General features: G+C 38.3%; 1 protein-coding gene across 5 annotated transcripts in view; it reads right to left on the bottom strand.

Moving 5' to 3' along the window:
• The window catches only part of LOC138751545 (zinc finger protein 385D-like), a 423,580-nt gene that overhangs the window by 202,704 nt on the left and 202,186 nt on the right, over window positions 1-18,690 (bottom strand). The window contains exon 2 of one of the 5 annotated variants that reach the window (XM_069913963.1): window positions 17,549-17,614. The exons of the other annotated variants lie outside the window; for them this stretch is intronic. The gene's annotated coding sequence lies outside the window, so the exon portion shown is untranslated. The remainder of the gene's footprint in view (window positions 1-17,548; window positions 17,615-18,690) is intronic. 5 annotated transcript variants of the gene reach the window in all.

Raw genomic sequence — 18,690 nt, forward strand, 5'->3', positions numbered from 1 at the left:
AGCCAGTGGATGTGGTGTACCTGGACTTCCAAAAGGCCTTCGATAAGGTCCCGCATAAACGACTGGCTTCCAAAATCAAGGCTCGTGGGATTGGGGGAAAAGTATTGATGTGGATTGAGAACTGGCTGGCAGGTAGAAGACAGAGAGTTGGGATAAATGGCTCATTTTCTGAGTGGCAGGCGGTGACCAGTGGGGTACCACAGGGATCTGTACTGAGACCCCAGCTGTTCACAATTTACATTAATGATCTGGATGAGGGGATTGGATGTAATATCTCCAAATTTGCAGATGACACTAAGCTAGGAGGGGTTGTGTGCACGGAAGAGGGGGTCAGGAAGCTCCAGTGTGATTTGGATAAATTGAGGGACTGGGCAGATACATGGCAAATGCACTACAATGTGGATAAATGTGAGGTTATCCACTTTGGTAATACAAACCGGAGGGCAGATTACTATTTGAATGGCAATAGATTAAGAGATGGGGAAGTGCAGAGAGACCTAGGGGTACTTGTACATGAGTCTCTGAAGGCGAGCATGCAGGTACAGCAGGCGATTAAAAAGGCAAATGGTATGTTGGCCTTCATATCAAGAGGGTTTGAGTATAGGAACAAGGATACCTTACTGCAGCTGTACAGGGCCTTGGTGAGACCCCATCTGGAGTATTGTGTGCAGTTTTGGTCACCTTATCTAAGGAAGGATGTTCTTGCAATGGAGGGAGTGCAGAGGCGATTCACCAGGAATGGCAGGAATGACTTATGAGGAAAGATTGCGCAAATTGGGATTGTACGCACTGGAGTTTAGAAGATTGAGAGGGGATCTCATAGAGACATATAAAATTCTGGCAGGACTGGACAGAATGGATGCAGATGGGATGTTTCCAATGATGGGAAAATCCAGAACCCAGGGCCATGGTTTGAGGATAATAGGCAAACCATTTAGGACCGAGATGAGGAGGAATTTCTTGACCCAGAGGGTGGTGAATCTGTGGAATTCATTGCCACAGAGGGCAGTAGAGGCAGGTTCATTAAATCTATTTAAGAGGGAATTAGATCTATTTCTTCAGTATAAGGGTATTAAAGGTTACGGAGAGAAGGCGGGGACGGGGTACTGAACTTTAAGATCAGCCATGATCTCGTTGAATGGCGGAGCAGGCTCGAAGGGTCGAATGATCTACTCCTGCTCCTATCTTCTATGTTTCTATGTTTCTATGTTTTAACCTTGCCACCACCTTTGGATAGAAGGACAAATCCTGAAGACCAGCACCTCCAGGTTCAAGAATTGTTTATTTTCAGCAGCGATCAGACTTTTGATCCTCCCCTTGTTCTACTCCAACACCACAAACCAACTATCTGCACTATTGCACGTCACTATATTTTCATGAGGATAATTGAATATTTATTATTATCCAACTTTTTATTTTATTTGCCTCCTTTGAATGTAATTAAATATATAATTGGAGTTGTTTTTTTAAAAGAAACTACTTGTTCAGCTGCAGCAAGCAAATATTTTGATGCAAATATACGTTGTGCAATGTATATGACAATAAACTCATTATTGATGTTATTACAATACTGTATTAAATTAGGTTTTGAAGTAGGTACTTAATTTCAGTTGAATCTAGTTGTTCTCTGAAGTCACAATAATATGGAAGAAAAATAGATTTTCTATTGAAAGATAGTGAAGGGCTTTGTGTTGCAGAAGGTGAAAGAGAATTTTACATAACCCACTGGATAGATGACTTCTGACTAATGTATTGGCTGAAATATAGTTGGACACTGCTAACATGAGCATCACAAATTTGCATGGATCAGCAAATCGACTTGGAAAATGCTAAGTTAGAAAAGAACCCCTTCTCTTTTCTGGTCACATTGCGTCCCAACATACATAATCCAGCCAGAATATTTCCTCTATTACGGAACAAGTCATTCTACCACAAATGCTATGTTTAGCAGCATAATGACAGAAAAGTTTTTGCATCTAGCATTTTTTCCACTGTCATGTGTCTAAAAATCAATTATGTCCAGAGTCAAGTGCAATTACTCCAATTTTTTTGGTGTAGAATCATAAGCGTTGCCTGGGAAAATGTTATTTTAAGGAGTTCTAATCATGGGCCTTGCTCCTGCTAAAATAGTGTGATTTAAACAAGGCCATGGAACAGATACCAACCCAGAGCTGGGACCCAGCGATCCTGGGGTCCTTTACTCACCTCAAAACTCAGTGCTGGAAATCTTAGCCAGTTCAGTCTCCATAATATATTTAAATATGCTTTTTTTAAGTTCCCACAACTCTATCATTCAATGTTGGAGTCAATCACCTTAACCTCTGGTGATTGACTTCTCATTAGCAATCACATGACTCATGCTACAATCCTGCCTCTCCCCACCCCAAAACAATGCTCTAAATCTCAAGTACCCTTACCCTTCAACTCCTGATCTCCCTGCACCTCAAATACCCACAATCCTAACTACCCCACCAAATCCTCCTTCTGTTGAACTCTGGACCACTCCTCCTTTTGCACCTAATCTCCTGATATCCCAACATCTGTTAGACCTCCTCCAACCCCCCCCCCACCCCCCAACTAGGCTCAATCTCTGGACAACACAATCTTCACAAAGTTGTGAACTCTAGAATTATCCCCTCCTCAAAAACATGGCAGGTCTTTCCCCACAATTCTTCTCTTCCCCACCAAGAGAATCCAGAACTGGGTCTGGACCCAGACTTGGTACATTTACATTCATCTGTGTAGGACAAAAGGTAGTGCTTGTAGACTTGGTCAATAGCTATTATATAATCCTGATATAGTATGCCCAGTTTGTAATGAGTTTTAGCTTGCTGCATTGAATGCAGATGAATTTTCTCTTCAATTACTTTTTGTCACAAACAAAAAATTGGAAACTCACATGTTTAGCTTTGAAATTTGAGTAATTTATCGACTAGAACAGCAAGACATTTTTGTGTTTTAAAAAAATTCTTAGAATAATAGTGTGAGCTCAACTTGGAGGAAGAGTTAAAGTAGCATATATTGTTGGAATAGGAAAGTGAATGGGAATGACTTGCACCATCCCCCAGAACTGTGATATTTTTATAGTGACTGTTCGTGATTTCATTTACAGTTTGCGCTGCTGGTCTGGAGTTATTTGAAGATTTTTCCCAAGTGAAATGACTGAATATGTTACTCCTGTTTCCTTCAGATCCTTTAGATGTAAGAGATTCTAAATGTGGAGTTGCCCATCCAAATAAACCACTACTTCAAATTCCTTTTGGTCCCCAAAATGTTCAAAGAAGAGGTATCCCAATATATAATTATTTCAGTCCCTGGATTTCAGTCACTGGATGCAAACTATTAGCCAAACCATAGGATGGGCATGTGGTGTGCTGTATTTCAAAGACATCAATACTGAAAGCTATCATAATTCAAAAGTTTCCAGAGGGTCAAATAATAGTAAGATGCAATAAGGATAAAACAAAAAAACTATTTCATTCAGTAACTAGACAGGTAAGTTGCCAACTGACAGCCAGTATCTAGCTCAAAATCAACCAAATTAATATCCAAATCTTGATCTCTATGACTCTAGCACCTGTCCTTGTCTGTCATTACTGGTACAGTCACTTCCCTTCTGGTCTTCATTTCTGATTTGGAGAGTGGTGAAAGGAATCAAAACATATAAGAGCATTTTTCCATTCCAAGAATCCATGTTATAACTGTGCTGTAAGTTTCTACAGTTTCCATGTATTGGAATTCTATAACAATTGGATTTATTGCATTCTTTTGTTCTCCTGTAGTTAGTCTCTTTATTTGACACTGGAAGAAAGTATGAATGAGAGAGTAGAACAGAATGAATGTGGAAAAGGCACTGAATGATAAGAGAAATGAAATTTAAAATCAGGAGGGAAATTGGCAAAATGAAGAAGTTTAAGCACACGTGGCAGTTTACATGACTAATTACTTAGCAGTTTAGTGTGTCAGTGGAGGATCTGAGCTGAGTTGAGTGATGTTAATAGGAAATGATTCCGGCATGTCTCAAATAAGATGTTTTCAAAGGCATTTGAACGATTCAAACATGCAGACATGCCCATGCAAATTCCTTTTGCCATTCCCCTTTCCACATTTCATGCTGAATCCTTTGATTCCCTCACGCTCCATAACTAGGCACATTATTGTCTACTAATTTTCTAATCAGCTCACCCACATGAGCATCCAAATAATTTATTTTATATATAGAGGTCACATCCCACCAACTCCTGCAGAACATCATTGGGCACAGAGCTCTCTCCACCATTACCTTCTCTCCTCTCTGGTGAAAACAATTTTGAATTCATTCAGATCTTAGCTGAATTCTAACCAAATTCCATATATTTGCCTTTGTTCCATTTTCCTTACTGTCATGGATAACTAAAAACATACCAGGTTTAAAATGAACAATTCCCATTTGTGGTTTGAAATTGCTATCAATTTCTTTACTTCACTTATAATTGGCCTTATTTTAATTTGAGGTGAGGCCTCCCTTATGCTGCATTTACAAAACAATATTGATAGATATTCCTGATCTCTTTCCTTCAGTCCTTCTTCTTGATTACTTTCTACATTTTGCCTTGTAATTTTAACAATTGGTTTCTGGTCTATTTTGGACCTTCACTGATTCTAATCTTTCATTCTTTAGAGATTGTTCTGTTCCTCTATGATCTGAGAAATGGTACATGAACAAACATATTCAACATCAAATTAAAGCACAGCAGGAATCTGTTTTAAAGAATTACCTCAAAGTAAGGTCTTGCAATATATGTGTTCCACAGGTGAAGCAATATATCCTGGGCAGGAATGTCAAACTCATGAAATTAAATATGCAACATGATTTAAATTGTTGACATAGGAGGATACCTCCGAACTAATGTATTTATTGCATTAATATCCCTGTCAGGAAAATATACTCATGGAGTCAAGTACAACATTCAGAGATGTTTCCTGCACCAGGTTGCTCCCATATCAAACTAAAATTCAGTTCTATTTTCCCATTGCCGTATATTGCATCCATAAGGAAATCCAGAAAGGAGTGGAAGATTTGCTATGATTCTCTGGATCAGAAATGCTTGATTGTTATAAAAGTAACTTGTTCAATATTTTTAATTTTTGTCACCCTCTCTCACTGCTTTTTAAAAAAATAGTTTTATTGATTTTCACAAATAAGCATGTACATACAAAACATTCCTGGAATACGTAACATTAATAACAAATGACAAATTAGATACTCATCAAGCTATAATGCATATATAACCATAATTCAAAATTACATCAAAAAGGAAAAGAATTAATGTATAGTGTGATTTTAAACTCTTTCACCTAACCCAAAGTGTATACTTTGTTCATAAAATAAAACAGCAAATATAAACATTTAAAAATAACATTATGTCTAGAGGTTATGAAAGTAATTCAAGAATAGTCCCCATAGCATTTGAAACCTTACATTTAAATTATTAATTGAATAGCGTATATTTTCTAAATTTAAGCAGGACATAATGTCCCTCAGCCATTGAACATGAGTGGGCAGGGCCACATCCTTCCATCTAAACAATAGAGCATACTTAGCCAGGAAAAATGCAAAAGACAGCATGAGATTTATTTGGAGTAAGAAGAATAGCATCTTCTCCAGTTGTACCAAAAAGAGTAACCTGTGTATTAGGCTCTAAATTTACATTTCGAATTAAAGATAGAGTTTAAATACCTCCCGCCAGTATTTTTCATGGCTAGGACATGTCCAAAACATATGAATTAAAGAAGCCTCTTCTCTCTTATATTTATCACAGTAAGGATTTACGTCTGAGTAGATATGAAATCATTTAACATATGACCCCATGAACAAATTTAAATTTTACTAAACTATGACGGGCACATAAGAATAACCATCTTAAAAATTAGATCACAAACTTCATCCGCTAATGTAAGGTTTACATCTTGTTCCCAAGGCATTTTTAATTTTAACGAGAAGGGTGTGTCTCAAACCTACCAGTTTATCATAAATAATGGTTATTAAACCTGTGTGAGAAGATTGTAGCCTAAATAACATTAGGTGCTCGAGGGAAATCCGGTATTTGAGATTTAAGAAAATGTCTGATTTGAAAATATCTAAAAATAAATGAATATTTGGTAAATTGAGCTTCTTAGAAAGCTGTTCAAATGACACAAAACTATTATCAATGAAAATATCTTTGAAATGTTCAATACCTAATCTAAACCAATCATGAAAAACAGAATCTTGTAGAGAAGGTTGAAAAAGATGATTGGATAAAATAGGGCTTGAAAGAGAAAAACCCTGGTCTAAAATATTTTCTAAACTGCACCCAAACTCTAACAGCATGCCTGACAATAGGATTATCAATTGATTTATTTAAAGAGAGGGGAAGTGAGGATCCAAGAAGAGCTGCAATGGAAAGGGTTTTTTTTTAGCAGAATTCAACTATATTACTACCCATGCTGGACTATCTACTCAATTATGAAAATATATCCAGAACATAAAGTTACATATGTTGACTGCCCAGTGGTAAAATCTGAAATGAGGAAAACCCATGCTTTCAGGTTTTTGAAGATGAACCTTGCTTAGACAAGGGTGCTTACCCTTCCATATTTAAGATGATATAATCAAATCAAGTGAATCAAAAAATGATTTAGGAATGAAAATTGGTATAGACTGAAAAAGGAATAAGAATTTAGGTAAGATATTCAGTTTAATAGAATTAATACAACCGACCAGGGATAAAGAGAGGGGCAACCATTGAGTGTAAAGGTTAAAACCTGTGTTTTTGATTTGTGCCTGTCTCTTTAAGAGAACTACTGTTTGTAGTGTTACCATAGTGACTATGATGCAACATGTCATAATATCCACCCAGGCTAACAGCTTGCCTATCATTCTACAAGATGTGAAGGAAGCATGAGCACGAGAAATTTTTCTTTGAATTTTTGTATCTCTTTAAGATTTTGTATCTTCATATACTTTTTATATCTCAATAAATCTTTGTATCATTATACGGTAAATGCTTTATTATTCACCATTATGAAAGTTTTAATGCGAAGCTATGCAAAATATTTATCTGTTTTATCAACTAATTAAAATTACATAAATTAACATCTACAGAGTTTGATTTGTTGGATTAAAGAGATAGAAATTTGGGATATCACAGCTCACATTTTGGAAGATGATACTTTGAAATTAAGATATATTAGAATAAGGAAAGTGTCATCTATATTATGTTGGAGACAGATTCACTTGTTTTAATAATGTAAGAAAATTTTCTTAGTTTTATGACCTGGAACTCATAATGACATTTTTTGCCTCAACTACCACCTCTAACTTACAGACAATGTTACTTACGGACAATGCAGAGAGGTCTGGGATGGACCTACTGTTGAGTCGTAACACCAATGCTTCTGTACTAGTTTAAACAGCATGGAAATTCATACCCAAGATGGTAGCATCATGCTTGAGCTGGAAGCCTCAGAAGAACAGTGGACCAGCTGTGGAACACCCCTCATCCTACAATGAGATGGAGATCTGAGAAAAGATCCTTCAGGGTAGGAGACTGCAGCAGTATACCAGTGAGGGGCTTGGTGGCTGAAGGACTCTGTGAACTTCTGGAGACTGACCCTTAGAAACTACGTGTAAAGACCAATAGTAAGCAGGGCTTCCAAAGGGCCAAGGAGGGTAAATTGGATGCTGGGAGCTCATGTTCAACTCTGGAACAGACAGGAGGCCATGTAGCAATGAGGGTTATGGAAGTTCAGGAGGCAGTGGCATCGGAAGAGATGGTGGGATCCATAAACATTTGATGTCTCTGAAGGATCTCTCTTTTGCTTCTCTTTCCATCTGCAATTAGGGTGCTGGACCACTGGGGTCTCTTTGTGAGCTTTTATGGGCAAACTAAAGTAAACAAATTTTGTGTTTTATTGAATATAATTAAGAGAAATCTATCTTAATAAAAAGCTGCAACTAGCAGCTGCATATTGAGAACAACAGTTATACTTCTGCAAAGAGCCCATATTGCCCCCAAAGGGCTCATGGTATAACAGGAAATATACTAGTGTGGATAGAGCATTGGCTGATTGGCAGGAAGCAGAGACTAAGAATATCGGGATTATATTCTTATTAGGTAACAGTTGCTAGTAGTGTTCCACAAGGGGTCAGTGTTGGGGCCATTTCTTTTTATACTGTATGATTTAGGAAATGGAATGAATGTCTTTGTGGCCAAATCTGCAGATGATGTGAAGGTAGGTGGAGGAGCAGCTGTTATAAAGGAAACAGGGAGACTGCAGAAATACTTGGATTGATTAGGAGAAAGGGCAGAAAAGTGAGAAATGCAATATAATGTCAGAAAATGTACAGGCATGCACTTTGGTAGCAGAAATAAACAGGTGGACTATTTTCTAAATGGAGAGAAAAATTAAATCATCCGGATGGAAAGGAACCAGGGAGTCCTTCTGCAGAATACCATGAAGATAAACTTGCAGGTTGAGTCTGTGGTGAAAAAGACAATTCCAATGCCGTTATGAGTCATCGTACAGGATGGAGAATGAAAACTTGGCTGAATGGTGCACCAACAACAACCTTGTACACAATGTCACCGAAATCAAGGAGCTGATTGTGGACTTCAGGAAGGAAAAACCAGAGGTGTATGATCCAGAAATTATTGGGGGAAATCAGAGGTGGAGAGGGAGAGCAAATTTAAGTTCTTGAGAGTCACTATCTCAGAAGATCTTTCCTTCAGCCAACACACAAATGGCATTGTGAAGAAAACACATCAGTGTTTCCACTTCCTCAGGAGTTTTCAAGGGTTTGGAATTTTTTTTTATAGATGTGTGGTGGAAAATGTGCTGACCAGCTACACCATGGTCTGGTAATGGGGATATCAACACCCATGAATGTAAAGTCCTGCAAAAGGTAGTTAACACACCCAGACATCACAGGCAAAACCCTCCCCACCATTGAGAACATCTACAGGGAACACTGCCATTGGATGGCAGCAATTGCCAAGGATCCAAATCAGCCAGCGCACACTCGGCTCCTGCTGGTTTCATCAGGAAAGAGGTGTAAATGTCACAAGACTCACACCACCAGGTTCAGGAACAGCTGCTACTCCTTCATCATCAGACTCCTCAACAATAAACTCAGTCAGGGACTCATTTAAGGGCTCCTACTTTTGCATTTTATTGTTTTTTTTTCTCTCTGTATTGCATAGTTCAGTTTGATTACATATCTTCATTTGTTTACATATGTATGTTGGGTACAGATTTTTTTCAATACCAATATGTGGTGGTTTTGCTTCGCCAGCAGGAAAAAGAATCTCAGGGTTGTATGTCGTGTGTGACAAAATCTGAAATTCTTTCCTTTCTTTTTAAAATATTTTTATTGAGTTGAACATATAAGCTTATATATAGAGTTTTAGAAAAGAAAGCATGTAACAAATAATTTGTATACATGTAAGCACCAAAAAAAGAAAAAAATATGAAATTAAGTCAAGAATTCCTTAATAAACATAAGAAACAATAATTTGAATTGATTTGTAAAACCATGTTAAATCCATTTGCTGAGTTAATCCAAATAAAGAGAAGTGAAAAACATGAAAAAAACTCAAAAAAACTACTCTACTCTACCCCCTCCCTCTAATTAAGGTTACCTTACATAATAATAAAGATGAAATTTCGATCCAATGGTGACATAAAATTCTAAATCATTTAAAGAATACTGGAATATAAGAGCAAGGATGTGATGCTGAGACTTTATGAGGCACTGTGAGACCTCACTTAGAGCATTATGAGCAGTTTTGGGCTCCTCATTTATGAAAGAATGTGTTGACATTAGAGAGGGCTCAGAGGAAGTTTCCAAGGCTATGCCTGGGAATTAAAGGGTTATTATATAAGGATTTTTTTTTTTGGTTGTTTTTCCAGATTCTTTTGTGTAGTCTTCCAAAGGCGCTATTTGCCATGGCGAGTCTGTTGTCTATCTCGTTGTCGATCCTTGAATCCGATGAAATGATGCAGCCGAGATAGGTAAACTGGTTGACCGTTTTGAGTTTTGTGTGCCCGATGGAGATGTGGGGGGGGGCTGGTAGTCATGGTGGGTACCCACACTCCTGTTCGGCTCCGAATCATGGGTCCTCTACCGGCATCACCTACGGCTCCTAGAACGCTTCCACCAACGTTGTCTCCGCTCCATCCTCAGCATTCATTGGAGCGACTTCATCCCTAACATCGAAGTACTCGAGATGGCAGAGGCCGACAGCATCGAATCCACGCTGCTGAAGATCCAACTGCGCTTGGTAGGTCACGTCTCCAGAATGGAGGACCATCGCCTTCCCAAGATCGTGTTATATGGCGAGCTCACCACTGGCCACCGTGACAGAGCTGCAGCAAAGAAGAGGTACAAGGACTGCCTAAAGAAATCTCTTGGTGCCTGCCACATTGACCACCGCCAGTGGGCTGATATCGCCTTAAACCATGCATCTTTGCACCTCACAGTTCGGCGGGCAGCAACCTCCTTTGAAGAAGACCGCAAAGCCCACCTCACTGACAAAAGACAAAGGAGGAAGAACCCAACACCCAACCCCAACCAACCAATTTTCCCTTGCAACCGCTGCAACAGTGTCTGCCTGTCCTGCATCGGACTTGTTAGCCACAAACGAGCCTGCAGCTGACGTGGACATTACCCCTCCATAAATCTTCGTCCGCGAAGCCAAGCCAAAGATAAGGATATTTGATGGTTCTTGGCCTACACTCATTGGTATTTCAGAGAATGAGGAGAAACTCATTGAAACATTTTGAATGTTGAAACGCATGGACAGAGTAGATGCAGAAAGGTTATTTCCCATGATGGGAGAGTCTAGGACAAGATGACACCACTTCAGGATTGAAGGGGGTCCACTTAGTAATTTCTATAGCCAGAGGGTGTGGAATTTGTTACCACAGCCGGTTGTGGAGGCCACATCATTGGGTGTATTTAAGGTAGAGATCAATAGGTTCTTGATTAGCCTGGGCATCAAAGATGATGAGGAAAAGGCCAGGAAGTGGATTTAAGTTGTAAAATGGATCATCTTATGAATGAATGACAAGGCAGACTTGATGGGCTGAATAGCCTATTACTCTAATGCCTTATGGTCTTAAATATACATGTCTAAAACTAATAAAACTAAATAAGTTTGAATAATATAATGTGAGCTGCTCCATTGATTAATTCAAAGTTCTTAAGGTTTTTTTTTCCCTCTTGCTGCCAATTATAAGATCATACCTCGCCATCTAAGATTAATCAAGCAAGTTAATGATGCAAGAATTACATTTATAATTGATGTTTAATACAATTGTCCTGCAAACTAGGTCTCAGTACTATTGTACTAAGTGATATTAATGGCCTGCCCCTATCAATCCATAGTTACCAGATTTCATCTCTACACTAAAAAAACAATGGAGGAAACTGAAAAATTGATTAGTGCTTTAAGTCATTTTCAAATTTGGTATGGCAATTAGACAGTGTGAACTTCAGAGGTTTTACATCAGCCAAATAGTATGGCTTATTTTACAACTGATAAGACAAATGATCATTCATTGATGGGGTAAGCCAAGAATCTGTATTGTTCTTTCTCTCTCTCAAATAATACCTGACCGATAATAATTGAAAATCATAAAACATTAAGTAAGAATTACAGGGTAGAAGTCACAGTTACCAATAAAACATAATATTTGCAAAACCAACTATAACCTTGAAATAGTTTTTCTACAGTATCTACAGACACTATGTTCTTTTTATAATTTTTTTCCTGTATTTGCTGCATTTTGCTTTTCTAAAATGATTTCCAGGAGATATGTGGTTCATAATCTAACTCACTTACACTCCCATTGTAGAGAACTACAGCATTAGTTGTGCAAAAATTCTGTATATCCATAATGATAATGATTAAGTAATTTTATACATATTTATAAATAGATTTTCATTGTGTTTTACATCGCATTATTTTAATGTTTTTTTTTCTAATTTTTTTGGATTAATGTAAACTAATTCTGAAGCCTTTAAAGCTTGGAGGAAACAAAGTATTATTTAGTGACTTCAGGCAACAAAACACTTTGATGGTAATTCAATGTCAGCTCAATACACTTTCATCTTACATATTTTACGATGGAAAGCTGCGCAGGATGTCAGAGGATGGGAGGGGACAGATAGTGCCCCTGAGAAAGATTAAGACTGCAGACAAAGGTAACTTCCAAGAGAAATAATTAATAATGATGGAAGCTGATCATCATGTGCATGTCTTCAAACGTGCAGTAATTCGTTTACCTCACACACACATACGTGCGCATGCACAAAGTGGGTGCCTGGTGAAATGAGTGTCTTCTGGAAGATTATGGGTGTGGGCCAGTAGCTGAATGCTAGGTGATAGCATTACAAGTTTCTCATATACTAATCATTCAAAAATTAGACTGTTTCCACTGATTAAAATGAATTTGTTTTTATAAAATCCATCTGATCCACAATCCAAATGCTGAGTGAGAAAGTTGAAAATCAATGCTATTAAATAATTAATGTGTTGAAGATGACAAGGGATATTTTGAGCAATAGCAAAGGTCTCAGCTGCCTTAATAAAATTTAAAAAAATTGATGTCAATGAATATCATGAATATCTATGCCAAGATGCATACATTTATAGGAACACTTGTTTTAATTTCTCAGAAGTCTCACTAATATCTCCACTGTTTCGTGAAATTATTCAGCTCTGATGTCAGAGGTTAATAAGCACCTGAAAAGTTAACGAGTGAATAGACGTCATTGAATCAGTCCAGCTTCTGTCTACACCCATATAGCCTTAATTTTGCCCGATAATAGTCAGGCATCAATGTCATCAATGGTACACTTTCCAAGAGGGTGGAGAAAGAAAAAAAAAATGAACGCAGCCAGCCTGATTACTGAGAAAAGAACTCCCTATCATTGGGCATCATGGCTCGGTCTAAAACTTCAGCATTAGCTAACTTTTCAATTAAAATTACTTTATCATGTTACTCAAAATTGTTCTCCATTTAAGCATTATTAACTACACTGGTCTTGCTTATTTTTCTTATCCTAAACTTTGCAAAGCAGATGATGCTCAATTTAACATTCAGTCAACAAAATCCCGGGTCCAGGTTTAGCCTTATCAAGCTTGTCATCAGGAATTTTTGATGTAAATCAACTAAAAGCTCATTCCCCAGAGAAACCAAATCTGCTGCACAAAGGAGGAGATGGGTACAGGATCGTACGAGGAACTCAAAGCAATGGGAAATACTCACAAATGATTTTTAATGGCATTGTTTATTTATAGACTGCTCTGAACAATGATTAATGCATTTCATTCATACATGGGAATGTTACACAAATAACTATAGAAATATGCCTCCTCTTTGGCTTGTGAAGCAGAGAGTTGAGAGCTTAAATTCCCACAGGTTAGTAACTGTGGTTTACCTGCAAGTTTTTGTTAAGACTGGCATCTGTTGGTTATCTACCTGGGGGACTGTGGATCACAGTGCCTGTTATCCAAGTACTACACTGTCCCTATTGTACAAAGATGGACTCTGTAAGAATCCAATCCTATAGCATTCAGCGGGTGTTCGAGCAGAAGTTTCAGGTTAGTGGCTGATGTCATGATGCCTTCATTCTGCAGTGTCTGCTGTTTCTGGACCATCTATGTAAATCAAAGGATGGCGACTGGTGAAACAGACTGAATGAATAGATTGTAGGTGATGAATTTGTCTCTACTTGTTCACGTGTGTCCAGCATGGATAGAGTAGAAGCACTTCTGACAGATAAAATATGATAAAGTAGGCATTAAGCACACTGAAGCAACACGTCCCATACTTTCACTCTTTGGAGGAGACCAGAAGAGACTGCCAAAATTCTTGGTGCTCTGTTCCTTGTCATCTTAGAAAAGTAATCTCATCACCAGCTGTAAAGGCATCCAATGAAGTATGGGGGCAGGACAGAGTATAACTCAGAAGGAAAGGCAGACAGCAAATGGCTGCTCCCAGATACTTGGTCTGCCCATAAAGAATTCATCCAAGTTAGTCTTTATTCCCAAGAGTGTAAGAGGCTGAGGGATGATTATAGAGATTTATAAAAGTACTTTCTCGGGGTATTCGATTCAAGAGCTATAGATTTTGGATGAGAGGGGAGAATTTAAGAGGGATCTAAAAGGCAAAATTTTCCATTCAGAGGATGGTCCGTATCGGCAGTGAGCAGCCAGAGGAAACTGCATAAGCAGATACAATTTCAATGTTCAATAAAACACATGGACAGATCAGTGGACAGGAAGGGGGTAGGAAGGATATGGATCAAAAGCAGTCAGTGGGACTGGCCAAGAATTCCAATTTGGTTGGGTTTGATGAGTTGGGCTGAAGGGTCTGTTCGAAGCTGTATGACTCCAAGCATAATTCCAGTAACCATAACCCCAATTCCCCACTTTAACTTTCCTCTGCTATAATGAACAAAGTGCTCACTTGGCTGCCATATGAAAATAAAATCATCACAAAATCATCCTTCTGAACCAGTTATGAATTAAATCACCCAATTCCACACAACAGATGGAGCTAAAATGGGAAAAGGCTACCTCCAAGTCAGCTCTGGTTGCTTTCTGTGTGTGTCCAACTGGAAGCTGAGACATTAGTCATCAAGATGCTGTATTATGGATGTGTTCACAAAAATATAAATAGTATTAAACACCACTTCCATAATGGAAGGGATGAGCTCCAAACTTTGCACAAATTCCTTTGATGCCACATTGCATTCTGCTTTTTGGCACTTCAGAATGGTTTTTGGCAGGTGTGCCAAAGCACCGAACACACACATCAGTTTTCTTCTTCAAGCTACTCCATCACTGTTCTTATCACCAGTCTCTGCTACAGAAATTGTGTGTGACATCCGTCTCCTGAGATCAAAATACTTCTCCTCTGCTCTCCCTGCAGACTATTCATGCCCCATTTCTGAGCAAACCCAGGTTTCCCTGTCATCTCTGCTGTATTCCACATTAAAATTGTGTCATTATTAAGCACTGGGTGACTTCATTATCACTGTATATGTGCCCTCCCTCCTCGAGATACAATCCTTGGATGTTTGCAATGAAAAGGGGAAGGTTCTAAAAGAGAAAATAATGTGTATTGAGAGAGAAGAGAGTTCAGCTAAAGAATACTCTCTTATGCTCACCATACTCTTGGCAACAGATCTCCAAATGATGGTTAGCATAGCCCCCTCAATACAGAATAGTGCATGCAAGCATCCAAATAGCTTCAGAGGTCTGCAACTGTGATGCCAAAGGGTGTGCCACTAGCCCCATTCATGTTGGCACTTTAACCCAGTAATTAACTGCTGATCTACCAGTTAACATGCCAGTAATGAACGCTCGTGAACCGGCCTGCAGGTGTCACATTGCCCCGAGGATGAACTGTATAGGGAGGGTGTATCATCACTGATTCATTTTGAATCGGCATACTGGTTAGCCCAGGGTGAAAGGGACGGGGTAGGCAGGACATCACTACTAGAGGATAGGCACCCCCTTGTTCTGGGATGTCAGGTGGTGAGTGTGAAAGGACACAAAGAACCGGTTAGCATTGGTCCAGAGTGAACGGCAAAAACACTATTTTGAACAGGTTCGTTGAACTGCCAATTTACCAGTGGAGTTGGTAGTTAAGATTCTGAAGGTGCATCTCTGAAATTCAATTTTCAGGTCATTTCAGTAATGTGCACTAACAATTCATTGAAATCTCCACCTTTTTGTCATTCCTCCCCACCCCTCACCCACCACCCCTCTCCTCCTCCTAAATAGTCCCATGGATTAAAGCCTGAAGCAGAAGCTCTTGCCAATGCATAGGATTCCTCCAAAATCCAATGGAAAAATTTATTGGGATTTGTTAGCCTTGAAAGATGTGGGTGATTTGGTTTAAAATGGGACTCAAGCAGAACATGGGCAATATGGACTAGTGGTAAAAAAAATCCTCCTTTGCTCGCAAATGCATAACTCAATTATATCGTCTCACCCTATCATATTTTAAAATGGATGGATAGGTTTGTGATGAACTTAATCAATTCAAAGAACATTGAAGATTTGCATACTTCAAGCTCAATTTCTAAATGTTGTTTCAGAAGAAACATTGCAGCATTCAATCCAGGACTTTGGGTCTGGTTTCCTGACATTGTCCTTTGAGACTATATGCTCCCACATCTTTCATGGCATCCCATGAATACAAGTGTCTTTTTCACATCTGACAGTAATGACTCTCTCAGGAACCACTCTGTTCAATGTTTTAAATTTTTAAAAATCTATCAAAGTGCAAGGCCAATTCAAGCAGAGCAACTTTAAAAAGGGAGTCAGTCATCATTTTCCCTCCCATCCAATGAATCCATCCAATTAGTGTTGGTGTTAGATTAAACTACATGGTGGAGATTGAGGAATGACAACATTTCCACAATTTTGATATTCAGAGATTTGTTATGCAGCGTTTTCTCTCAGAGTGAAGACCATATAGGGATACAATGAAAGGATCCGTGAGACATACTGACTTGTCAGTTGAATGGTTTTCTCTGATTACACGCTTCCTTCTATGCAGGCTTGCCATCCCCCATGTACTTTTGCTGTTCTCACAGCCTGCAATATACAAATTTCTTTATGACAGGAATATTTGTTGGTTGCTATTAGAGAATTCCATACTAGTCGGTGAATTATCATTTTAATGTATATTTGTACATTTTTCATTTATTTAAAAAATAATTTTTATTCTTAAAGTTTAGAAACCTGACTTATTTGCCTCACCATAAAACGCCGATAAATCGCAGGTATATGTGAATTTGATAAATTAGTAGTTTTGAAGTACCCAAGATCAAGATTTTTAAGAAAACGTTCAATGTTCAATAAGTAATAATACTTCTGAAGAAGGACTCAGGCCCAAAATATCAACTACCTTTTACAGTCTTGGACCTGCTGAGTTTTTTCAGCACTTTTCTGCACTGTTCAATGTTTTAATAAATTCCTCTTGTAGCTTAAATTAACTTAAGGCAAATAAAAATTATAAATCATGATATGACTTTTTTAAAATATATGACCTTTACACTGACATTCAACATTGTGCTCAACAGAATGTGAATTAGAATGTTTATTAACAGAAGAACCAGATGCAAAAGCTAGTCTGTCCATGATGAGCTAAATAATTGTAAATTGTCACAGTTAAAGCATTAGTTTTAAATGAATACTGTCAAAACTGTGCAATCTAATTATTCAATATTAATAAAAATGCATGAGTTTTCCATTAACAGCTTACTCAGTTTAACCAGAAAGGCAGTTTGCCACTGACAAACAGGTCAAACTTTTATTGCTTGTGTGCACAAAATTATCCAATCTCAAGACAAAGTGTCCTAAAACACAGCAATTAGTTTCAAAGAAGCTTCCTGTTCCTAAATTAAGTTAGAATGGCATGTTTTCGTGTTGATATGTGAGAAATAAACTGCAGGTCTCCTCTGGAAATAAGCTTTTTGGGAATTGAGCATGTGTGTTCTCACCTGAGTTATGGCGCAATAGGTCCACCTGGATGCTCAGATTGTGCTCAGTAAGCGGAGATCTGAAATCTGGTAAGCAACCAATGGTTGAGGAAAGGCAGGAATTGAAAATAAAAACTAATGAGAGCAAATTGGCATCAATTCATCTTTTGGTGAAAAGTGTTACAAATACATTCATTATTTTTTCAAGACATTTCAAAACTGCTCATGTTCCACAGATCGGATGAATCAGGTTGGTCGAGGCAACTTTCAGGAGGACTTCACAGAATGCCTACAGGATGACTTTCTTGAACAGCATGTTACTGAACCTACAAGGGAACACGTTATCTTGAATCTGGTCCTATGCAATGAGACAAGTAAAATTAGCGATCTTGTGGTTTGGAATCCTCTTGGAAAGTATGATCACAGTATGATTGAGTTTATCATACAATTGTTTGGGCTAAAACAAGTGGGTTATGCCTAAAGAAGGATAATTACAAGGGGATGAGGGAGAAATTGGCCAGGGTAGACTGGGAACACTGACTATATGGAGGGGTGGTTGAGGAACAGTGGAGGACTTTCATGGTGCTCTGCAAAAGTATATTCCAGTTAAAAGCAAGGACAATAATGGTGGGGACAGCCAGCCTTGGATAACTTTGGAAATAAAGGAAGGCATCAAACTAAAAGCTCGTGTGTTCAAAGTCGTCAAGAGCAGTGGGAAATCAGAAGATTGGGAAACCATTAAGAAGCACAAAGAATCATGAAACAAGCAATAAAGAAATGGAAGATTAGCACAAATTATAAAAGCAGGCAGTAAATGTTTTTATAATTATATAAACTGTAAAATGGTGGCTAAAATGAAGTTTGAACCTTGGAAGATGAGAAGGGGGAATTGATATTAGGTAATGAGGAAATATCTGACACTTTGAATGCCTATTTTGTGTCAGTATTCACAGTGGAGGACATGTTGAACATGCCAAAGACAGATGTTATGGAAGGGATGGGAGGTGAGGACCTGGATGTTACAGCTATCACTAAAGAAACTGAACTCAGAAAACTTGAGGGTTAAATCATCTGTTCCTGATAGATGCATCCCAGGGTACTGAAAGAAATGCCTGATCATTTATCAAAATTCTCTGGACTCTGGGCAGATCCCAGCAGATTGG

The sequence above is a fragment of the Narcine bancroftii genome, chromosome 1, assembly GCF_036971445.1.
Source record: "Narcine bancroftii isolate sNarBan1 chromosome 1, sNarBan1.hap1, whole genome shotgun sequence".
Classification (NCBI taxonomy): Eukaryota; Metazoa; Chordata; class Chondrichthyes; order Torpediniformes; family Narcinidae; genus Narcine; species Narcine bancroftii.